General features: G+C 37.6%; 1 protein-coding gene and 1 long non-coding RNA gene across 3 annotated transcripts in view; one reads left to right on the top strand and one right to left on the bottom strand.

The window, feature by feature from the left end:
* Positions 1 to 4,377, top strand: part of LOC121029713 (uncharacterized) — a 16,435-nt gene extending 12,058 nt beyond the window's left edge. The window contains exon 3 of the long non-coding RNA XR_005789852.1: positions 4,367 to 4,377. This is a non-coding gene — a long non-coding RNA (uncharacterized LOC121029713). The remainder of the gene's footprint in view (positions 1 to 4,366) is intronic.
* The window catches only part of BCKDHB (branched chain keto acid dehydrogenase E1 subunit beta), a 212,508-nt gene that overhangs the window by 14,402 nt on the left and 172,383 nt on the right, over positions 1 to 25,723 (bottom strand). The window lies entirely within an intron of this gene.

Below are 25,723 nucleotides of genomic sequence, written 5' to 3'. Positions count from 1 at the left end.
ATGTATATATATATATATATATATATATATATATATATATATACATACACACATATATATGTATGTATGTATATATATTAAGTCTAATAAAAAGCTTATTAGCAGTATAGAGTCTTGGGTCACAGTGGTCATTAGGAAGAGATGGGTCTCTAGAGGTACAGCAGATTAAGCTCAGATTTATTTGTTTGGCTTCTTTTAGATACTTGTTGGGGAGAAGACGGGAAAATGAGGGGAAGGGAGGACATGAATAGATCTTGTTTCTACTATTGGTTTGATTGAGTGCAGGGCACAAATTGCCACTGTGAGTTCTGAAACTGACTTTGAATTCTGAGGAAAAAACCTGAATGTTCCACCAGTGGTTAGGCTGGGAGCTTAAAGTTTCTTTTACTGTAAGAGTAAAGACAATAATTTAAGTGCTTCACCAGGAAATGAAACTCGCTTCCTTTCATTTCCTTATCTATGGGAAAATCGAGATTTAACTTAAGTAGCTAAGTGATTTGATAAGAATGTGACAGCTTTTTGATAGATTGGAAAAATAGTTTAAATACACACAGGTTTACAAGTTTTACCCTAGCTTTTAACTTAAATTGGAATATGAAATTTAATCCTCTCCTTGCAGTAAATATTTTATAGCTATTCTCCACGGTTAACTCACTTAGTAGAGCTCTAACAGTACTGAAGAAAATTCCTGGAGTAAAGAAATGTCTTTTGAGAATAAGATTAAATTCTTTTTTTTTTTTTTGCAATTAAAACAACAATCAATAAATAAGACATTGCAATTAAATTAATCTGAAATTAAAGTGTAAATTTAAGTGCAGTATGGGGTCTCCCTGTCTCAGACTGTACTCACTGGCTTCAATTAGTGGTTACTGGCACAGGCTCCACAGCTGGCACTGGGGTGTTTATTAAATAGCTGTGGGCTCTCATTATAGGTGTAAAGCTAGTTGCACACACATAAGTGCCACCAAGTGGACATGACTGTGTGTGGACGGGTCCATCCCCGTGCGTGCGAACAGATAGGTCCCAGTTGTCTGGGACAAGAACTCCAGACATCCCGAAGAAAATCTCACATTTAAAAGCTCAATTAAAAAATCATATATGTATATAATATATCTGAGTTAGGATGCATTAAAATTTCATCATTTTCAATTCTCAGTCCCCTGAATGAGCATGCTTATATGTCTGACAAAACAAATCACCAACCCACGAGGATTTTCCTTAGGTTTCCTCAAATGCTAATTATGTAGCAAATCTAATTAAGTGTGTATGATTCACTTCAGCAGTAGGTACTTCAGTTACTTCAGAATTGCCGAAAGGGATCTGAAGTGTCTATTCTCCCTCCAAGACAATCATGCTGCGTGCCAAACTGATAACCATTAAACACAGCTGCGGAGCAAATGTGCGGTCTTGGTCCTGTAAATACAGTGTTCACACATCAATCTGCCCTGTGAGCAATTTCGGATTCAGAACTACCGATTACAGGTTTATGTTACTGTTAAATAAGTATCATATACGGGTATTTTCACCCAGCACAGCTTGAACAGATTTCTATATGTCATGAGAGTTTCTTCCACCTACGGATACTCACGGAAACTCTGAAAACCCCAAACAGTGATAAATGCATTCGATCAGCATCTTGTTGAACTGGTTTTCAAGCTCTATTCCTCACGCAAGAAAAGTCAAAGTTGCTTTGTTTTGTTTGAGAACATATTTGTGGAATAATTAACGTGCAGTATAGTTAACCTCATTCCTGAAGAAAATCACATATGCTGTGTTTATTGTAAATGCGTTTCTTTTAGTTACAGTCAGTAAGTGTGCAAAACAAATCTATGGACAGATCTGAATTTACAGAAATTAAACTATTTTTATTTCAGTAACTGAAATAATCTCCATGGGAGGAAATTCTTTTCAGAGGGGCTCTGCAAACTGGGTGGGTTGCCGGATGCTTCAGGCCATGACCACATTCCCTCCAGAGGCTGTTAGATCGCTATGGCAACTACCCTTTCCCTATCAATAAGCAACAGCTCCGAACACTGATATTCTTTAAAAAAATGATTTCCTTTTCTGTGGCCATAACGATATGAACTAGTTTCCAGACTGAAATATCCCACTTTTCGTGCAAAACAAACAACACATTTGCTGACTGAATTCACTAGAATTCGTCTTTATAAATAAATGTAAAACTAGTGAAATCAGCCACTGTACCCCAGTTCAGTTTCAAAACAAGGTAAAAGTTGTGACGTAAGTAATCTAAGGATGTCACAGCTGGAATGTGTGATGTGTGGAGGTCCAGGCAGAAGAATAAAACTGGTCTCCCGAGAACAAATGACATATCGGAAGCAAAACTTCCAAGAAAACAACATATGCTTCCACCCAGCTCTTGGAGTCTCTTAAAAGAAGCACGCACTTGAAGAGCTGCATTTCTTATCTGTAGTTATTTCCAGATACGTAATTATTACTGTGCAGGGTAGTAAATAAGCTGAGTACATTTATTAAATTAAATAACATCTCCCTCCTACTTAAGGAGACGAGCGTTTGCCAGCTTTGTCTTCACCGATTCAAGTATCCATCTCTCCAGCTGTGCCTCACTCGAGGTGTGCAAAACCAACACTACATAGTCTCATGCACACTGCTCTCCACAGCCCATCGTCTTAGAGGTACATGCCTGACACAGAGTGGGCCCCAGTAGATATCTCCTAACCAAACAGATCTAATTTCTCCTTATATTGTTTCACTCTGGGGCATTAATGAGCTTAGTCACTGATGAGGCAAAAAAGTCAACAAGACAGGAACTGGGGTGTGGACATTTTTGCTCCTTAGCGATTACTGAGTGCTGTCTTACTCATCTACCAGACGCCACACTGTTTATTGTCATCATGCCCTCCCCTAGTTAAAAGCTTTCCTTGGTTCCCCAAAGCTTATTCTTTATTTACCCCAATTTCTCTCACAGCCCCGTGCAGACATGCACAGGCCCACCTCCATTCCGAAGCTTACCATTTTATAACACTGCCTTTACACAAACCTCTCTTCACCAATTCCCTGCTTTTGCTATCCTTTGCTAGCTTCACACAGTCCACATTGCAAAATTAGCTCAAATACCCTTTTCCAGGAAGCCTCACGACCTTGATGTTGATTTTTAAAATTCATGTATTCAATCATTCGTCAAATGCTTCAGAGCCTATTATGTCCCTACCTGCATAGAGTTTTATATTCTAGTGGGGGAAATAAGTATGAGGACGTGCTGGAAAGGAAGTACGCAGGGGTCTGTGACAGATCATAACAGGGAGCTAGAGCTCCAAGAGATACCGAGAGCTCAGGAAGGAGCTTTCTGAGGAGGTGGTATTTGAAAACCATGAGCAACTAACTCTGCCCAGAAACAGGTAGGAGCATTCCTGCCAGGTCATACAAGTACAAAGGCCCAGGGGCAGAAAAGAGCCTGGCGTGATCCAGAGAGGGAGAGAAAGCTGGTGGGCCTGTAGCACAGGAGGAGGGGAGAGCTCGCAAGGGCAGGACAACCAGATGGCCAGGTGGCCACCAGACCAGCCCTGGCAGGAAAACAGTAACATATGCTTTTGATACTTCACATATCTATATTTTACTGAGTACATACAAGAGTACCTACAGAGATTTACAAGATTCTCCAGGTAGACCCAGGGTTCATTTTCAGGAAATCAGAAATATCATCAGAGATGGATACTGGACTTGCTGATAATGAGACACCAAAGAACACAGGGACGAGGGTAGTAAGTCAAAGCACACAACATAAACAGACTATTTGGGGGGCGAATTTATTCTCCAAATAAATTTTTGGGAAATGATCACTTCATTCAGTAGAAAACTTTCTGAGGATCAACACTGAAATGCCCACTTCTGAGGAAAATAAAAATAGGGGATTTTAGAATTGGAAGTACTTTAGTATACTTTGTGGCTAACTGGAATCCCTTCCTGGTGAATATTCAAATACCTTTTCTCTTCTAGTAATTCAGTAGATTTACTACCATATCTAATTCCTTAATGATAATATCAATTTCCCATTTACTCACACTACTGACTTCCTCTCCCTATTTCTTATCTCCGCATCTCTCTCAGTGGTTTTTTTATGGTTATGTATTATAAAGAAAAAGGCTCAAAACGGAAAAACCTAGCAACGTGCATGAAGATTATATTTTTGTAAGTGTTATTTATTGTTCCTTTGGCAAGGGTTAGGAATCCATTGCAGATAGAAACATATTTTCATATGCTCCATCTAGGGGCAGTAGAGAAAAACCTTTCCTCTCATTCATGTGCTTGCTGGGGTTTTGTTTTGTTTTGTTGTGTTTTGTTTATTTATTTATTTAGAGAGAGAGAGAGAGAGAGAGAGAGAAAGAGAGCACATGTGTGTACATGCAGGAGAGGGGCAGAGAGAGAATCTCAAGCAGACTCCAGCTGTCAGCACAGAGCCCAATGCTGGGCTCGATCTCACAAACCATGAGATCATGTCCTGAGCTGAAATCAAGAGTCAGGTACTTAACTGACTGAGCCACTCAGGAGACCATCCCTGCTGGGTTTTCTGTCATCAAAGCTGATTACAGTATAGCATATTCTGACCTAGTTCCATAATAATGTTGCTACCTAGCAAGCTGGGGTGATTGTGAGGTAATATAAAAATGAAGGAAAAATATAATTAGGAAGTTTCCCATGCACTCAATTATACAACGTTGAGAAGGGTTTATTTGTTTTTGCTTAGCATTTATTTTAATTCTGATTTATAAAGATTCTGATTATTTGAAAGTTCTGTTATTTGGAATTATTAGTTGAAATCTCTTAGAAAGTTTAATTCCAATTAGCTGTCTTTTTGTTTTGTGGAAAAATGTTCTTTTTGTGAAAAAGAATGACAAAACATCTCAACTTCTTTGGTTCTCGGACTAATTACTGTACCGGAAAGTAAAAGACTCGGGTCCTTGTCCTGAATCTGTTATCAGCTAGGTAAGTGACAAGACAGTGTGGCTCTAGCTTCTCTTAATCATTCACACTGCCTGCCAGGGTACATTGATCAGCATGATAACAAGGGAAATTGAACTCCAGTCACTGAAAGAGTAAATGCCCTTCCTGAATCCCTTTACTAGAAGTCATCCTAGCATACAATGTCTGGCACACGGCAGGCACTCACTCAGTAGAGGTTTACTTGGAAAACTCCAGTTTTCACTTATCTTCACATTTTTCAGACAAGGAAAAGGGCAAGGGCTTGAGAGTCATTTGCCCTTCAATACTGAAAACAGAAGCCAATAGATACTGAACAAAAAGAATTTCAGCCCTGATTTCTTGACAAAGCTTAGACTCAAAGTTGTCAGATGACCATTTTGACACTCAAATGGTAAAAAAATGATAATATAGATGGCCACAGAGCCAAAACAAAACAAACAAAAATAAAAGGAAGAAAACAAAAGAAGCCCAAGGACCTTAAGAAATCACAAAATGCTTTTGTTTAAGAATAAACACTGGGGCTCAGGTCATGATCTCGTGGTTCCTGGGGTCGAGCCCAGGGTTGGGATCTGTGGCCGGCAGCATGGAACCTGCCTACTTGGGATTTTCTCTTTCCCTTCCTCTCTGCCCCTCCCCCACTCACACATGCAAGTGCTTGCTCGTGTGTGCTCTCTCTCTCTCTCTCTCTCTCTCTCTCTCAAAATAAATAAAATAAAACATTTTAAAAAAAGAATAAACACTGAAAGGGTCTAACTCCATAGTAAGGACATGAAAAGCACTTAAGAGTTGGCCATATTGATGAAAAATATCTTATTAATAAAATGGGTGGGGAAGACATCATCAAAGAGAAGTGTCAGAATCTCGTGAATAAGGAGGGCAGAGGGAGTAGGGAAAACATTCTTTCATTTGTAAGAAAAACCCAGAAGTCTGACAAAAACTTCTTTGATGATGAAATGCGAAAGCATAAATTCCTGAGGTTAAAAGGTAGTAGCATCCCTCAAGGGAAAATCAGAACCTCTAAGACATGGTAAAATGTTTGATTTAGCAAATGTAGGCACAGGAAAGACTGGAATCAAATACCTGCAAATCACTTATCTGGCAGAGGTCTTATATCACAGGATATGTAAACAACTCTCCAAACTCATCAGTAAACAAAGAAATGATCCAATTACAAAGTGGGCAAAACACAGGAACAGACATTTCATCAAAGAGGAGATAGATGCCAAATAAGTACATAGAAAAATATTCGGCACATTAGCTACTGGAGAAATGAAAATTAAAACCACAATGAGATATCACTACGTACCTATTGAACCAAAAATAAAGATAGTGACAACACCAAATGCTGGTGAGAATGTGGAGATCTCCCATACATGGGTAGGGGGAACGTAAAATGGTATAGACACTTTGGAAAACAGAGTGGCAATTTCTTATAAAACTAAGCATCCACTCATACCATATGTCCCAGCAATTGCACTCTTGGGCATTTATCTCACAGAAGTGAAAACATATCTACACAAAAACATACAAATTTCACAACAACTTCTTCATAATAGCAAAAACTGAAAACAATTCAACTGTCTTTCAATGGGGGAAATGGTTAAAAAATTGTGGTATGTTCAGACATACCATGAAAAACTAATAAGTAATAAATAGGAACAAACTATTCATATACACAACAACCTGGATGGAGTTCAAAGGCACTATGCTTAGTGAACAATGTCAAATTTCAAAAAATTCCATTCATATAAACATTCTTGAAATGACAAAACTATAGAGATGGAGAAAATATTAGTGGTTGACAGTGGACTGGAGATGGGGGAGGGTGCAAATATAAAAAGGTATCGTGATGGAACAATTCTGTATCTTGATTGTGGTGGTGTCTATTCAAGTCTATACAGGGGACACAACTACATAGAACCGCGTGTACACACACACAAATATAGGTTGAATAAATGGTGAAAAGTGTTGTAGTCTAGTTAACAGCATTGTACCAATGTCAGTTTCCTGGTTTTGATATCATACTAGAGTTATATAAGATGTCACCATGGAGGGACACTTGGTGAAGGGTACAGAGGGCTGTGAGTACTATTTTTTTGCAACTTCCTGAGTGCTTCTAATCATTCAAACACTTATTTAAAATATTTTTTAAAGGTATAGGTTAAAAAGAATATCTTGCTGATGTGCATCTCTCTGTAACAAAGAAGGCATTGGGGCACCTGGGTGGTTCAGTCAGGTTAAGCATCTGACTCTTGATTTCAGCTCAGGTCATGATCTCATTGTTGTGGGATCAAGCCCTGCATCTGGCTCTGTCCTAACAATGTGGAGCCTGCTTAGGATTCTCTCTCCCACTTCCCTCTGCCCCTCCCCAGCTCATACTCACTCTCTCTCAAAATAAATAAATAAACTTAAAAAAACAAAAACAAAAACAAAACACAATGAAGGCACACATATAAGGAGGTATAAAGGCCTAGAATTGAAGTAATAACCAGGCTCTTGGGTGGAGACTAACAGGAAGCATCTGACTCTGGGAAAATTAGTCTTCTGAATGTCAGTTTTTCTCATTTGTGGAAATAGTAGGTCTATTCCACAAGCTTCTAAAAATTGGATGTGTTAATTTTAGTGAAGTCCAGTACGTGCTTGCCACATAGTGGATGTAAGTTTCCTGGTTTCTTAACCTATACTACATTATAGTGAAACAGACAGCCAGACAGAAAGAAGGTCATAGGCCCAGAAGAAGTCCAAATGTCAAATCTCAGGGCTACCTCAGCCTCAGTGACTGCACAGAGGACTCCAAAGAACACAGGACTTCTGGCCTTAGTCAAGCAGTAGCTTGAGGCTCGGCTGCCATTACCTTGTGGTAGAAAGTCTTTTCTGCAAAATATGTTCCCCAAAATTAAAAAATAACTTTAAAATAGCTTTACACTTACAGAAAAAATTGTGAAGATAGTACAGAGTTCTCACATACCGCATGCTCAGCTTCCACTATTACTAACATCTCACATTAGTAATGGTACATTTGTCACAATTAACAAAACAATGTCGATACATTATTATTAACTAAAGTCTACTCTTTATTCATATTTCCTCAGTTTCCTGCTGATGTCCTTTTTCCACTCCAGAGTCCTACATCCTATTTTGTCTTCTTGTTACATTAGCATCTCCTTGGCTGTGACATTTCTCAGACCTTCCTTGTGTTTGATGACCTTGACAGTTTTAAGGCATACTGGTCGGGTATTCTGCAGTATGTCCCTCAACTGGGCTTTGTCTGATGATTTTCTCATGGTTGGAGTGAAGTCACAGGGTTTTTTTCTCAAGTAATTTTAGTCCCAAACTTTAATCCCAAATTGAAGAGAGGTGATTAAGTTGGACAATTTAAATTTCCAGAAACTAGCAAGTGGTTTTGTTTATTCTCTTGTTAGGAAACTGCTTTGGGATACTAAACATTTCTTAAGAACATTATTGTCACCATTAAACAGATCAACCTAACATTTGTCAATTACAACTAAACACAAAACAGTTCTAAGACTGATGGTTATGAGCTTTATCCTAAACAGTCTTCAGACCTCTAACAACCTTCTTTTATTTCAACTGCGTAGGAGGCTTTGACAGTCTTTTACCAAGCTCTCATTGCGGGGTTCCTGGGTGGCTCAGTTGGTTGAGCATTTGACTCTTGATTTCCTGGCTCAGGTCATGATCTCATGGTTCCTGACTATGAGCTCCATGTCAGGCTCTGTGCTTACAGCATGGGGCCTACTTGGGATTCTCTCTCTCCCTCTCTCTCTTCCCCACCCCCCTGCTCTCTCTGTCAAAATAAATAAATTTAAAAATACATTTTTTAAAAAGCTCTCATTAGCATTTGTTCCATTCTCTAGGCAGAGTTTGTAGAATCTTCAAATGATACACCCAGGAACCACATTTTTCTATAAAATAGCAACCAAAAAAAGGATAGCAATCTGTTTGCTTGATAATCTCCAGAAATATGATGATATCCCCATGTATTTGGGGGAAAGCTGATACTTTCCCCAGTTCAAGCGTGGGCCTCTACTTATTTAGCAAATTGGCATATTCCATTCTCCTGACATTAGTCTCTGGTTCAGGAAATATGACTTTAAATATTTATTTTATTTTTTCATTTTTACTTTGTTGAAGTCTGTTTACTTATTTTTGTGGAGAGAGAGAAAGAAAGAGAGAGAGAGAATGCAGGAGCGGCAGAGAGAGAAGAGAGAAAGCTCCACACTGTCAGTGCAGAGTCCGACCCGGGGCTCAAACTCACGAACAGTGAGATCATAACCTGAGCCAAAACCCAGAGTTGGATGTTTAACCAACTGAGCCACCCAGGTGCCCTTATTTTTATTTTTTAATTTTTATTTGAAAAGAGAGAGAGAGAGAGGGTGAGCAGGTAAGAGGGGCAGAGGGAGTAAGAGAGAGTTTCCCAAGCAGGCTCTATGCTCAGCGCAGAGCCTGATGCAGGGCTTGATCCCACAACCCTGAGATCATGACCTGAACCGAAATCAAGAACCAGACGCTCAACCAACTGAAAGAAAGAAGGATGGGGACAGCAGAGAGGTTACTGGGGAAAGGAGAGGTGTATCAAAATTACCTACAGGTTTTACGAACTTTAGGTTCATCCCTGACCCCTAAATTGTCAACTCACCACCCTAAGGGACTGGCTGAGCCTCCCTGTTATGTATGCTGACCCAAATATGCTACTAAATTGTTACTGATATGTACAAGCTATGGTTCCTTGAGGTACAGTCCTATCTCTCTTCTTCCTTTAACCATGAAAACTTAACAAAATGATAGTCCACATTTCCTGTCTTGGTTTCTTCCCTTGCCACTCATTCTTGCAATTATTCTAATCTGTGTCTTACATAACACTCTCCCAGGGTAGGGCTCACATTAAAATCACTTGAAGGGGGCGCCTGGGTGGCTCAGTCGGTTAAGCGTCCGACTTCGGCTCAGGTCATGATCTCATGGTCCGTGAGTTCGAGCCCCACGTCGCGCTCTGTGCAGACAGCTCAGAGCCTGGAGCCTGCTTCGGATTCTGTGTCTCCCTCTCTCTCTGACCCGCCCCCGTTCATGCTCTGTCTCTCTCTGTCTCAAAAATAAATAAACATTTAAAAAAAAAATCATTTGAAGGGCTTCAAAACTGATGTCTCAGTTCCAAACCCCAAAGGCTCTGATTTCATTGTCTGAGGTATAGTCAGGTCACTAGGAGTTTTAAAAACCTTAGGAGACTCTACTGTACAAGTAGGATTGAGAACCACTATACCACTGTGCAAGCTGCTCCAAATGACCTCTGAATCACTGGAGTCAATGAATTTTTCTCAGCTGTTTCTCCCTTAAGCTGGACTGGTAGAAAATAGCAAAGAGGAGAAATAATACTTTTTTTCATCAAATGTCCCCTGAAGTTGGAAAAAGAGAAGAACAAAATCAATGTGCAGAAAAGAGCTCTAGGAATATGTAACTTATGATAGCTAAAGTGCCAGAATTTTAAGGGAAACAATACTGCTTGAGAAAGTATGTGTTGAGAAAGTATACTAAATGGAAAAGAGGAGAAATCAGTGCACACAAAATGGTCATCAAATTCCTTTCTACTACAGAACAATTGGAAATGGGTCTCTATAATGTGTAAACCCACTTACTAAACTGATTCAGAAAAACTCCTTTAAGGTGTTATAGTGCCTTAAAATTTCTTTGTGGTGGGAAGTGGTGTGTGTGTTAAAAGAAAATGAGATACCAGAATTTCTTTTCTGTGTGTTTTCAGAGACAAAAATGATCATTAAAAAAAGGCCTATTTGTGTTATGCATTCACAAGTAACACAATACTTCAAGAGATAATACTTCGAAAGCAGAAAAATATTAGAAAGGTGTCTTTTGGTAACTGAAATAACACTAATAATACTATCACAAATAGATAGCTTCATCTACCAGGGTGCCAGTATTAAGTGTGACTTGCATTATGTCATTAATCCTCATGAACCCTGTGAGAGGAAAGAAACTTCATTATCCTCATTTTAGAGACAAGGAAACTGAGGCATAGAGGTAGGTCACTAGTCCTGTTTGCATGTGCCAGAAACAGTATTTGAAACCACCTCTGTCCATTTCCAGAGCCTGAGTCTTTAACTGATATGCTCTTTTATACACTGTTATGAATCCACCAAAATGAGTTTAAAAATTAATTTTTTTTAACCCCCAGGCACACCAGACTATATTTAAAAAAAAATCATTAGGCAAATTGACAGAGAACGTGTTGGGCAATTACAGGACAGCAAAAACCAAAGGCAAAAGCAAGTTTAACCTAAAACGTAAAATCCAGAGCCAGTCACTCGGGGTTTTCCATGAATGTTTATTGGTGATAGACAAATTATAATTTTTATACTATTCTTGATTCATGTTATTTCTGCAACTTTAAAGTCTTCCCGTTATGAATATATTTCTCAATGGCTCTGCTTTCCATTTCCACACAACCACAAGTCACTTTGGCAAAGTCTCCAACTAAAGGTGGCTAACCAGCTCCCAGTTCCTAATGAATTCATTTCTGTTCAGAATACAGACACTACCAGCTGGCTTCCATGGTCTTGAAAATGAAGCTTCATAGTAAATAAAGGAGAAATGATGGCAGTATTCTGAAAAAGTACTCACCTTTTAGCTGCTAAAAAATATACACATTATATGCTCTATATAGTGATGATACAAATTAGAGCATCTCTCCTCTTTTTTTTATTTTTTTAAAAAAAATTTTTTTTTTCAACGTTTATTTATTTTTGGGACAGAGAGAGACAGAGCATGAATGGGGGAGGGGCAGAGAGAGAGGGAGACACAGAATCGGAAACAGGCTCCAGGCTCTGAGCCATCAGCCCAGAGCCCGACGCGGGGCTCGAACTCACGGACCGCGAGATCGTGACCTGGCTGAAGTCGGACGCTTAACCGACTGCGCCACCCAGGCGCCCCTAGAGCATCTCTCCTCTTAAGTGAATGCTCCTTGAAGGCAAGTACCATATTCTACTCATCACTGTTTCTCTACTGCCCAACACATGTGGTAGACTCCATATAAATATCCGCTGAGCTCATTTAACATTTGATATTCAGCAAAATACTACAATATACATGTTAGATGAGGAAACACATTTTATTTCTGATCATATTTTTCTATGGAATATCTCACATGTAGTTGTTTAATTTTACAAACTGTAACTGGGAGTACATAGAAACAGAAGATCAGTAAAGGAACATTTTATGTTTTGATAACTCCTGAATATTTTATAGCTCTCAAGAATATGAGACATTATTTTCCTGTTTCATATTAATTGAAATACATTAAAGATGATGATGTGTGAAGAATTATCCAGCATTTAAGCATCCCTTTTTTAAAATTTAGGCAAGTTTGGGTTCTCTGAAAGTTTCTGAGGATTCAATAAGTTGCAATTATGTTAATGAAAAATATACATTTCTAGGTTTCAAAAGGACCTAACTTATCAAGCTCCCACGTTAGGAATCCAACATAATCTTCATGACCACATGGATGGCAATTCATCTATGTCCATGTGAGTTAACTACCATGACCATTCAGTCTAGTACTAGAAGATCTAACTGTAGCAATCACACAAGAAATAAAAGGCATCCAAATTAGTAAGGAAGAAGTAAAACTGTCAGTATTTTCAGATGACATGATACTAAATATCAAAAACTCTACAGACTCCACCAAAACAGTATTAGAATAAATGAATTCAGTAAAGTTGCAGCATACAAAGTTAATACATAGAAATCTGTTGCATTTTCTATAAACTAATAATGAAGTAGCAGAAAGAGAAATTAAGAAAACAATTCCCTTTTACAACTGCAGAAAAAAGAATAAAATACCTAGGAATAAACCAAAGAAATGAAATATCTATACTCTGAAAACTATTAAGAAACACAACACAAAACTATAGGACAACACAAACATATGGATATACCATGCTCACGGATTAGGAATTAATATTGCTAAAATGTCCATACTAGTCAAACCAATCTACAGATTCAATGCAATCCCTATTAATATAACAACAGCATTTTTCACAGAACTAGAGCAAATAATCCTAAAATTTAATATGAAACCACAAAAGACCTCAAATAGCTAAAGCAATCTGCAAAGCTATAGTAATCAGAACAGTATGGTTCTGGCACAAAAACAGACACATCGATCAATGGAACAGGATAGAGAGCCCAGAAATAAACCTACACTTATATGGTGAATTAATCTATGACAAAGGAGGTAAGAATATACAGTGGGGAAAAGACAATCTTTTCAATAAATGGTGTGGGAAAATCAGACAGCTACATGCAAAAGAGTGAAGCTGGAACACCTTCTTATACCATACATAAAAATAATTTCAAAATGGATTAAAGACCTGAATGTGAAACCTGAAACCATAAAACTCCCACAAGAAAATATAGGCCATAATCCTAGACATCAGCCTTAGCAACATATTTATAAATATGTCTCCTCAGGCAGTGGAAACAGAAGCAAAAATAAAAAGCTCTTGCACAGTGAAGGAAGCCATCAACAAAATAAAAAAGCAACGTATTGAATGGGCAGATATCTGATAAGGGGTTAGTATCCAAAATATACTATGAGCTCATACAACTCTATATCAAAAAGCAAGCAATCTGATTAAAATGTGGGCAGAAGACATGAACAGACATTTCTCTAAAGAAGACATACAGATGGCCAATAGACACATGAAAAGATGCTCAACATCACTCATCATCAGGGAAATGCAAATCAAAACTAGAGTGAGATATCACCTCACACCTTTCAGAATGGCTAAAATAAAAACAACACAAGAAACAACAAGTGTTGCCAAGGATGTGTAGAAAAAGAAAACTTCATGCACTGTTTTTGGTGCAGCCAATTTGTAAACCAGTATGGAGTTCCTCAAAAAATTAAAAACAGAAATATCATATGATCCAGAAATTCCAGTAGTGGGTATTTACCCCATACCAAAAATATAAAAACACTAGTCAAAAGGATTATATGCACCTCTATATTAATTGCAGCATTATTTACAATAGCCAAGATATGGAAGCAAGCCAAGTGTCCATCAACAGATGAATGGATAAAGAACATGTGGGCTATATATTATACATACAATGGAATATTACTTAATAAAAAAAAGAATGAGATCTTGCCATTTGTGAGAAGATCGATGGACCTGGAGGGTATTATGCTAAGTGAAATACGTCAGATACAGAGAAAGAAAAATACCATGTGATTTCACTTACATGTGAAATCTAAAAAACAAAACAAATGACCAAACCAAAAGAACAGACTCTTAAAACACAGAGAACAAACTGGTGTTTGCCAGAAGGGAGCTGAGTGGGGGTATGGATGAAATAGCTGACGGGCATTAAGAGGTACAAACTTCCAGTTACAAAACAAATTAGGGAGATGCAAAGTACAGCACAGGGAAAGTGGCCAATAATATTTTAATAACACTGTATGGTGACAGATGATGACTGCACTTATCAAGGTGAAAAGGAAAAAAAAAAAATTACTATGACCATTCCTCAGGTGTCCTGCTTAGGTAATCCTCCCTGACAAAGGATAGGACTACAGAAACAGGGTTTTCCAGGAAAGGTGATTCAACAAAATTGGGGAAAGATCCCAAGTTATGAGTCGGAAGATGAGAGGTCTACTGTTCTCTATGTCCCTTCCACCCAGACATTTAAGGATGGAAAATGTGTGCCACTCCTCACCCTCTGCTGTCATTCCCCACCTGTGGCAGACCAGATGGCGGCATGTTTCTCTGAATGCAGAAGCGTTCTCAACACACACTGGAGGTAGCTCCTACCCAAAATGACAGGAGCAGCATGTGAAATGAAAGCTATCAGCTTTAGGTAGCTGATATCAGCTTAGATAAACTACACTGTCTAATTCTTTTTCTGATAAGATGTCACAACTTTTATAATGTGAGCTTGCTTAGATCATAATAGACTCTGTCCTGGGGTATACTGTCTCTGGTTATTTTTATTGGATTTTTATTAATCTCATACTTTTTGGGGAGAGCATGTCACAGGTATAGTGCAGAAACATCTCATTTTTGTGAGATTATCAAAGGTTTAATTTATTCAGTGGCCAAAATAATCTCTAAGAAGCCTTTACATTTCAAAAGTATGGTTGTTGTAAATGTATAAATGTAAGAAAATATTTATTTACATATATTATAAAGCAAGAAGCTAAAAGAAAATAATGTATGGATATATTGGTTACTACTTACAATATGATACTGTAATTAAAACAAATTTAAAATATAAACATACTTTATCAAATTTGGTAGAAAAAAGGACTTAGTCTTATTTATAATGCTTTCATGAAAGTTGAATTCATGCTTTCTCTATTAAAAAAACAAACACATGTTCACTTTGGTATGAGTCAGATTTCATTTCGCTCATTTGAGATTAAGGAGAAAGTGCTTATATTTGCTACATTTAAAATTTAGCAATATATTCATTTAGGAACACTTATACAATGTTTCCTATTTTATTAAACATTCATAAGCAAATATAACATACGGCTGATAATCCAACTCCAAAAAAGCAATTGATTCTACAATCCTATTAATATTTTAAAGAAGCTACTTTGAAGGTCACATTTAAGACTAATCATATAGCTTATGGGGTGCCTGGGTAGCTCAGTTGGTTAAGCATACGACTTCAGCCCAGGTCATCTCACGGTCTGTGGGTTCAAGCCCCGCATTGAGCTCTGTGCTGACAGCGCAGAGCCTGGAGCCTGCTTCAGATCTGTGTCTCCCTCTCTCTCTGCTCCTCCCCTGCTCATGCTCTGTCTCTCTATCTCTCCCTCTCTCAAAAATAAATTTTAAAAAAGACTAATCATATAGCTTAAGCATAGCAAAAATTAGTTTCTTTTAAATTATCATTCTCCATATTATCTCACCAAATTTATAAACATATAATGCTTAAAGAAAAATGTGAGGTATCTTCCTAATATAAGTTAAGCATTATAAATTATCTTGCGGAAACTGACAATTCCTATATTACATTTCCGTGTCTGTAGGTTGTATTCACATGACTTCACTTATGGAATACAATCAGAGGACATCTAGGTTCCTTATGCATCCAGAGGCAACTCCTAAACCATAAATAAGAGAGAAAAGCTGGTCTGAATCAAGACATTTGTTCCATATTATGATGGCAGAAAAGTGATGAGTAATTCAAGAGATATCATGATGATAAATGGTGACAGTAATATATTACAACAATTATTGAACGTTTTTTGTACGCTGCATGCCATTCTAAACGCTTAACGTTATTAACTCATTCAAACCTCACAACAATTCAGCGAGATGGGTGCCCCCAATGGAAAAACTAAAGATAGGTTAAGAAATTTGTGCAAGACTACACTCTCAGTAAGGTGTCAGCCAGTATTTGGATTCCTATTGGTTTTCTTTAAAAGCAAGGGGTGAGAAAGCAAAAAAAAAAAAAATGCAAGTTGTGCCACAGAATTCTTTTCCACATCAAAAATTCCACAAGCATAACTCTTTCCACAAAGATAGGGTAAAAGCAGAAGACTTCTCTGGTTAGCCTGGTCATACCATCATCTGCCCAACCCTAGCTGCCTCTGGACAACTGTGTCTGAATCCCCCAGGGAGACTTGAGGGCTTACCTTCCCTGAGCTCCCATGATAATACACACACGTGCACAGATATAAATGTACGCACATATCCATCCATCCATCTTGTAATGGCAATGATCACACTGCATATCTGCCTCTTAGATTGTTAGCTTCCTGAGGAGAGGGGCCCTAAACTTTTTATCTGATTATCTTATACTTCGAACACTTGAGTGATTAAGTGATTAAATTTCTCATCTGGTTTTAGAAGCCTCAACCTGCTTTGATAGAGAAAAGCTTCAGTGGGAATAAGTAGGAGACAACAGGGTTTTGAATTATTGCCCAAACACCCACCATTGTTGGGATTTCGCTGCCATTTCTGGGCAGCACAGTGTACGTCCTGATGCAAGGAGTTGAGGAAAGTCACAGGAAGAAGAGAAAACTGGCATTTTGAGAACTCAGGGGGAGAAAACATGTCAAAGCAAGACGTAGAGCTGCTGGAGGGAAATTAGAGGGAGAGACAGTCAGAATTCCAGTCTGTTAAACAGAAGGGCAACAGGCTGAGAAGCCTTTATCTATGCACTGGGTTTTGTGCTTTTAAAATAACTATATCCTGGGCCTGCTATGAGGAAGAATAGGGATGCTGGTCTCCCTCAGGTCCCCAGACTAGTGTGACCCGCTGACACAAAGGGAAGCAGATTGTGGCAGGAAGGGTGATTGCCCTGAAAAATGCCCCTGTCCTAATCCCCAGACGCTGTGGAAATATTACCGTACGTGGCAAAAAGCATTTTTCAGAAGTTAATTAAGATCGAGGATGTTGAGATGAAACCAATACCTGGATTATTCAGGTAGGGCCAGTCTAATTGCATGAATCCTTAAATTTGGAGAACTTTCCCAGCTGTGGTCAGAGAGAGGGTGCTAAGACAACAGAAGAAGACAGAAAGATGCAACACTGCTGGCTTTGAAGATGGAGGAAGATGGAGCCATGAGCCAAGGAATGTAACCAGCCTCTAGAGGCTGGAAAAGGCAAGGATGATCCCCTAGAGGATCCTCCAGAAAGGAACACAGCCCTGCCAACGTCTTCACTTTAGCCCAGTGAGACATGTGTTGAATCCAGATGTACAGAACTGTAAAATAATAAACTTATGTTGTTTTAAGCCACTACATTCGTGATAATTTGTTGTGGCAGCAATAGAAAACTAATACAGGGGACTTCAAATTCTCAGTCAAGTCTGCCCCTTGGGGGAATCATTGCAGAGGCTACAAGTTTGTGTTAGAAGCCCAGGAAGAGAGGAAGGCCACATCTAACCCTGACGGCTCAATGAAGCCTGAGAGGAATTGGAAGGAAAACCTTTTAGAGAATCAGAGCAAGCCCAGAGAGAGTACCTAATATAAAAGGCTGATAGCATAAATCTTTTTCATCCTTGGAGGAATGCTGCTCTGATTCTAAACCCCACCCCAAGATTCTCTTCTGGGAAGGCTGATTTGAGCCAACTCAGAATGTCTAAAAACAAACAGAATAAGAGTCACGCTGTTCAGTGCTCCTAAACGGTCTCTGCCCTCCATTGCAATCCAAGGTCAGAGCAGTCTGTGCATGAGACGAGGAGCCAGTCCACAAAGCTTTCTGGAACAAACCCCATGCCCAAGAAGCAGGGAAACAATAGCTTGTTACCACTGAGAGATCAAAACAAGTAAGATCCCTTTCCTCTCATTTTTGCCAGTACTTCTAGGCAAAGAAAGCAAAAATCACAAGGCAAATGTTAGTGGTCTGAGGCATTTTATTTTAAGAACTCCTGTGGGAAGTATCTTGATTTCATAATTCTCTCCATTAATTAAGAGTGAGGATAAAGTGAACGAAGAATGGACATCATAAACACATTTGCTTATGCTGTTACCCATCATATAATCATATAATACGAACCTGGTAGTTGCTGGGAAGTTCTGATGGAAAGAAGCATATTTTTATCCTTGTAAAGAATTAAAATAATGACCATGTAATATGGAAAAAAATACGGATGCAAAGTGAAATAAAAAATAGCCTGTTTGTGTTTGAGATTCGCTGAATATTATGTCATATAATGATACAGAACTAGAATTACTTTTCATTTACAAATTAAATCATTATGATTCAAGGAAAATCTAAGATAATCAAGTATAACTTTAGTTCTTAAGATGATTGGACGCTCAATTAAAAAATAGCTCACTGAGGTCTGTAAATGTTTTAACATCTGTTTTAGGATTTAACTGTCAAACTAAATTATCCTAAATTTGAGACTGTACTACCTAACGAAGCCTACCAGTTGTTTTCACTGCTTCAGAAACTTGAAATTACAGAATCTGAATGAAACCTGAGAGGTCACTCTAGTCCAACAACTTGCCTGGTGGGATGATATCCCTGACAGATATTTTTACTTTTTAAAAGGCTCCAATTGATAAAGCATTTTTCCTTCTATTCTCTCCTGCAGACCAGTTTGTGCCCCAACTCAATGTTGCCCACAAAGAAGACAGAAAAGGAAATGGTCATTTATTCTGTGCCTACTACGTGTCCGATATTGCAGTAGGCGCTATATAAATATTCAAAGAACTCCTTTTCACATCATCCCAGTGAAATACTATGAGCTACATTTTATAGATGAAATAAACAACAGGCTAAAATACCTGATAAAACTACTTCCTCTCTAAAAGAACTAAAATTCACTATTATACAACAGGTAACTATTTCAGAGAAAAATATTTTTTTTTTAACGTTTATTTTATTTTTGGGACAGAGAGAGACAGAGCATGAATGGGGGAGGAGCAGAGAGAGAGGGAGACACAGAATCGGAAGCAGGCTCCAGGCTCTGAGCCATCAGCCCAGAGCCCAACGCGGGGCTCGAACCCATGGACCGCGAGATCGTGACCTGGCTGAAGTCGGACGCTTAACCGACTGCGCCACCCAGGCGCCCCTCAGAGAAAAATATTTTAATAAAATTGAAGTGGCTATAGAAAGTGTGAGACAAAAATAGTAGGTAAATGCATTTTTTTAAAATTTTTTTAATGTTTATTTTTGAGAGACAGAGTGTGAGCGGGGGAGGGGCAGAGAGAGGGAGACACAGAATCTGAAGCTGGCTCCAGGCTCTGAGCTGTCAGCTATGAGCCTGACGTGGGGCTTGAACCCATGAACCGTGAGATCATGACCTGAGCATGAAGTTGGACACTTACCCAGGTCCAACCCAGGTGCCCCTAAGTAAATGCATTCTTGTTCCTCAAATTCACAGCCAATAGTCTATATTTTTAATAGTAAACCAGAAAATATCCAATAGGTTTATAATGAGGAACTAGTGTAACAAAATATTAAAATTGTAGAGAATAAATGGCAACTTGGACATTTAGACCATGTCCCATATTAAAACAGAATATGCCTAAAAGTGAACACAAATAAATTATAAATTTTTAAAAATATCTATGTATTTTGTAGTTTTGTTACCCTTCCTGTATGATACTGACATTTTTCACTAGAAGTTATTTTTGTAGACAGTAATGGACACATCTGGAGACTTTTTAAGTTTCATTGTACTCAACCGAAATTTTAAGAGAAACATGCTCTTTCATGGGGGATGTGTCTGAAAAAAAGGTAACAGAAAATCATTAGCACTGTGAAGCACAGAACACTGACAGGGAGGGAGCAGAGACATTTAATATTGGATATGGTCCAATTTTAGATGGTGGAAAAAATAATACAAATAACTTACTGCATTTCTGTTATGTATCTGGCAATGAACTAGTCACTTTGCATACATTATTGCATATGATCAGTGCATGTTAGATTGATCGTCTCCATTTTTCAGATAAGGAACTTAAGATGTATAAAAGAAAATTACTTTCCCAAGAAAACACAGCTATCGTGTAACAGATTCTAAGCCCAGGCTATTTAATTAAAGCCTTTTTCTCCCCTTGGAAAAGAAAAGTTGGTGGTGAAGACCCGTTGAAGGACTGAGGAGCAAATCTCAGAATAAGCTGCTGGTTATGTAACATAAATGACAGGAGAGGTTTGAGAACCCAAGTTCTGCTTCAAGGGTGAAGAAATTTCATGAACAGGTCTCAGATGGGCTGGCGCTTGGCCTAATGAGCAACACTTCTGGAAACTGACCTTCACGTCCTCAGTCTCACAGCAAATACCATTCAGAAATGTGCTGTGGTTTATTTGTACCAGCCAGTCGCTCTTGATTAGCAGATGGGCTTGGAGCCAGTCTCCAGAAGGAGAATCTCCAGGAGGAAGCTGGGGTCAGGACAAAGGCAAAGGGAAGTGTTTGGGCCTGGTATCAATCCACAGCTGCCTGACTGCACTGGAAAACGCAAAGCTATACCTCCAGGTGACAGCATGCTGTGTCCTCACCGGATTTGTTTCATAAGTTTCTGTATCATTTTCTCTTAGTGAAACTAAATTCTTCATCTGTGTCTGATAGTGTCTTTCCACCAACACACATCCTGTTGCCACAAGGTTATTAAATACTTCCTTCCTATGAATGGAACTCCAGTCATATCAGCCCTGGCTTAGCTGCTTACTGTCTAGGATACCTTTACTCATTCTTCAAGTCTCCGAGAAAATCCTACATTCTTTAGGAGTCTTCTGACTGCTTTCCTTGGGTTCATTCAGGCATAATTTTCTTGATGTTCAGATTGTATTGTGTATGTATTGCCATTGTACTGGCATCTCGAAAATCACAACATTCGCCCACAAATGTCTGTCTTCACTAAACCTGTATCTTTGGCCTGCTAGCTCCTCTTTAAACCCAGCCTACAGTAGGTGCTCAGTATTCATTTGTTAAATAAACCTGGTATTCTATCTGTTGGTCTTATCGCTTCAGATATATACTGTTTGAACACCAGCATTTTAACACTGAATTAAACCTAAAACAAGGTATTTTCAAAAGCTGGCACATTGATTAAAGTATTTTGAGAAAAAGAATAACAATGTAAAGAAATAAAAACAGTAACAGCTAATACTTCCTGAGTACTGTGTACCAGATAATGTTGTGCTAGTTTTACATGAAGTAATTCATTCATTTACTCCTCACAATAACACTTTGCAAAAAAAACAAAAAACAAACAAAAACACAAAACAAAAAAAACCCCAAACAAACAGTTATTTCCCTCATTTTCCAGACAAGGAAGCTGAAACAGAAGAAGATCAAATGCCCATCAGCTCATACATCAAATATGGGCTGGAGCTTGTATTTCAATCTAAGCCGTGTAGCTCTGCGGTCACTGCTCTGAACCACTGTCAGTCAAAACCTTCCCTGTATTAGTGATTTATACATTCCTTTTCATTTAATCCTCGAAAGCAGTTCTATGAGACAGGAGGAATGAACATACTAGGAGCATAAATCAAGTTGAATCCACTGATCTGATCCCATGGCTCTGCAGGTGAGTGGCAGGGCAGACAGTTCTCAGCGCTGTGTAAGCGATGCTAACATGATCTGCACATGCACTTCTCCTTCTGGGTTAGTTTGAAGAAGAGATTATGCTTCATCTCATTCTTCCTATATAATATTTTAGCATCAATTTGTCAGTTTCAAGAAAAAAGTCTGGATTTTGTTTGAGGTTGGACTGAATCTATAGATTAAACAACGACTTACTATTGTAATCAACGTCCCTATCTATAAACATAGTCTTTAAAAAATCATTTAAAAGTTGTTTTTTTTAATGATTTTGTACATTTTATAATTTTCCCATCAAGGTCTCAGTAATTTTTTAAAGATTACTGTCACACAACTATAATTGCTGCTGTAGATACTAAAGTGTTTTTTTTTAATTTATTTTCAGTTTGTATTTGAGGTTTATCTATAGAAATATTGTTAAACTCTCCAATTAATTCTATTAAGCAATATGGGAATTAAGGTGGGTTTTCTTTGTAGAAAATCACATTTGCCATCAATAAATGACAATTTTCTTTCTTCTTTTCTCCTATTATTACGAATTTTCAATTCTTTTTCTTGGCTTACTGTGCTGGCTAGGACATCTAGTATAGCAATAATTAGTTACAGTAGGTACCCTGGCTTCTGATTTAAAAAGTAATGCTTCCAACATTTACCATTAAATATAAGGTGTGCTATATATTTTTGGTGGATGGCCTTGATCAAGTAAAGGAAATTACTAATTTGCTAAGAATTTTTTCCTACTTTTAATTATAAGCAAGTTCTAAAAATTACTGACTATTCTTTGTACATTCACTGAGATGACTGTGTAGTTTTTCTTCTTTTAGTCAGCTAACATAATGAATTATATTAATGGACTGTCCAGAGTTAACCCAATTTGCCATTCCTGGAATAACTTCAACTTGGTCTTCAATATTTCTGGATTGAATCTGCTATAAGAACTTTGCATCTAAGTTTATGGGTGAGATTGGTCTCCAGTTTTCTCTTCTTGTATTGTCCTTTTCTGGTTTTCAAGTTATAGCAACTTCATCAAATGAGATGGGCCAGGATCTTTCTTCTATTCTCTAGATGAATTTCTAGTCTATAAGCATATAAAACATTGAACTCTGGTAGAACTTACCTATACAATCAAATGTGCCTGCTGTCTTTAAGAGAAGATAAGCTATTGGCTGAATTTCTTTCAAACTACAGGAAGATCTGAGTTCTTTTTCTTCTTGGGTCAATTTTGGTTCATTTTTATTTTTCTAGGAAAGTCAGAACTATGCACTAAACTGACATCCACAAAATTAAATTCAGAAGTTTGGAGGGGTCATTAGAAAACAAGTAAAAATTTATAGCAAGCCCACTAAATCAGATCCAGAAATCCCAAATCCAAAATGCAGCAATGGTAAAAGATATCAACAGATGTCTACTCCACTAAAGATAATAATGACAATCCAGATTTGCCAAAAGCCCCTTATAATAAGAACCAATGAAAATACCATAGCATTGCTAACATGTCTACTTTCTTATACTCTTATGACATTTTTACAAGTGTAATTCAGAGCATTTAATCTCATCAGAATGGTAACTGCTTTTGAATTAATCAGTTATTGTTACCATAGCCTTCCTTATCTCCAGCAAATTATAAACTATTTTCTAAACTTTATTTCTTTCCAACATTCCTTTGTGTTCATATAAAACAATCTTTAGTTTGGTTCCATTTTTTTCCTTTTTCCCCCCATTAAATTAGCATCTCAACTTCAAGAAGATGTTGACCAAATTACACAAAACTATGACACTCAGTCATACTTCACTCTTAACTGATATTGAGCATTAGGCCTTCATCTATCAATCAGAAATAAGATTACAAATCCCTAGAACCTGTGTATGAGCTGCTTCAGCAATATGTCATTTCTTCCTTCAAATTTCTGTAAAAAGAGCTGGGGTAGAGCAAATAGACATAAGGAATTTAGGAGTTAAAAATTTACATGGCATCTCCATCTAAAGCTTCACAGCAGAAAACCTGTCTGTTACCTTAAAGAGTCATTTAGAATCTTGGAAGAAAAAAATTAGTGTTTGCTGTGATTTCTAAAACACCATAAGTGATCTGAAATATAAAACTTGTATTTTCTAAAAGCCTTTTATAAAAGTACTCAAGTTAACATTTTCAGACAATAGCTGTCTTTGAAAGAAGTAGCATCTGTTCATATTTAAGACCAAGAAAAATTTAATCAGTAGTCACACTGTGCTCCCAAGCTTCTACCAAGGAACTCAATAATAAACTCCACAACTAAAGGGAATTTCAAAGTCAACTAACAAGTCCCCAGGATGATACTTAAATGGCTCATAAAATCATTAGTTTTTAAAGATATATGGAAGAAACAGCAAATGGTTAGGAGGCCCTAAGTGAGGAAAGCATTATTTAAAAAAAAAGGAAAGAGGAAAGTATTATTGTTTTTTTAAAAAAAGGGGGGTCTTTAATTGGGAGGAGCAAGGAAGAATAGTAAAGAAAGAAGATGTGACAGAGTCTCAAAAGAATTCACAGATGGTGTTAAACTGCATCCAATTTTTTTTGAGCTGTTAAGAGGTCATGAACAATTTTCTCACTCTGACATTTTAGAGGTTCCTGCAACCTCCATCATAACGGTGTAGGTTGAAAACAGGGTTAGTTGATTTCCCTGAAATATCAGTGTGAGCAAAAGACCTAAGAACCATTATTTCTCTGCTTTCTTCTCCCCATGGAAATAAGCACAATTCACAGGAAATATAATGATGGCACAATAACAAAGTTAGGAAAATAGGAAGTTAAAAACAAAGCTGAGGGGAAAAAAGATGTTAAGTAAGTTTACTACCTTCTCCCGTGCCTAGAGGGAAGCTTCCAGCTTAAGCATAGAACAGCTCCTCTCCTGAGTGAGGACTGGAGCTGTAAGACCAGCAAACAATATCCAGTCTCTAGACCTGCAAATTACCAACCCCAAAATGCTCCAGTGCCCCCCAAAAAAGAGATACAATTTCCCCAAAGGTTTTATGAGTACCTCAACTCTATTCACAATTCATTCAAATAAGATATTCACTAGTAAAACTAAAATCCAGGCACATGAGTCCACAGAAATCAGGTAGTGACTAAAAACAACCAAGTGCTGAATAACAGCTGTGCTTTCTTGATATTGTTATTTTTAAGAGTATTTTTTAACTGAGTCAACTAGGTAATGAAAATCTAAAACCTATATTCCTTCTCCAACTATCTATATCATTACAATGATTCATGCCCACTTACAGCTTTTGTTCATGTTTGTTGATAATGTAATTTTTTAAAAGATGTATACAATTAACTCATTATATACTTCACCTCTTTTATATTTAATATTGATTTTAAATTCTAGAGCATAGTAAAAATAAAAGTTTTAAAGGATATTAAAATATGGAAAAGTTTCCTTGCATTTCTATTTCTTAGGCAAGAGTCTGGTCGTCTTACAGAATAAGCTTATTAACCAATGCTGGGAAATAACATTACAAGTTGAACATCTAATTAAAGATCAAATACTTCACACTCAGAACCCACAACATACAGACATACCATCTAACAATTTACTTATTTCTATTGTCTTTGAACAATTGTAAAGTAAGTCAGAAAGTTTGCTTGCCAAATTTCTCTTATCATTAATGTGGAAGTTAATTGATATTTTAAAACTTGGATTATCTACAAACTTTTAAATTGTATAGAATGAAACCTTATAGTTCTTGA

This window comes from Herpailurus yagouaroundi, unplaced genomic scaffold (genome assembly GCF_014898765.1).
Source record: "Herpailurus yagouaroundi ecotype Mexico unplaced genomic scaffold, PumYag 139, whole genome shotgun sequence".
In the NCBI taxonomy this organism is placed as follows: Eukaryota; Metazoa; Chordata; class Mammalia; order Carnivora; family Felidae; genus Herpailurus; species Herpailurus yagouaroundi.
The sequence above is the reverse complement of the archived record's forward strand: the minus strand, read 5'-3'. Positions and strand labels throughout refer to the sequence as shown.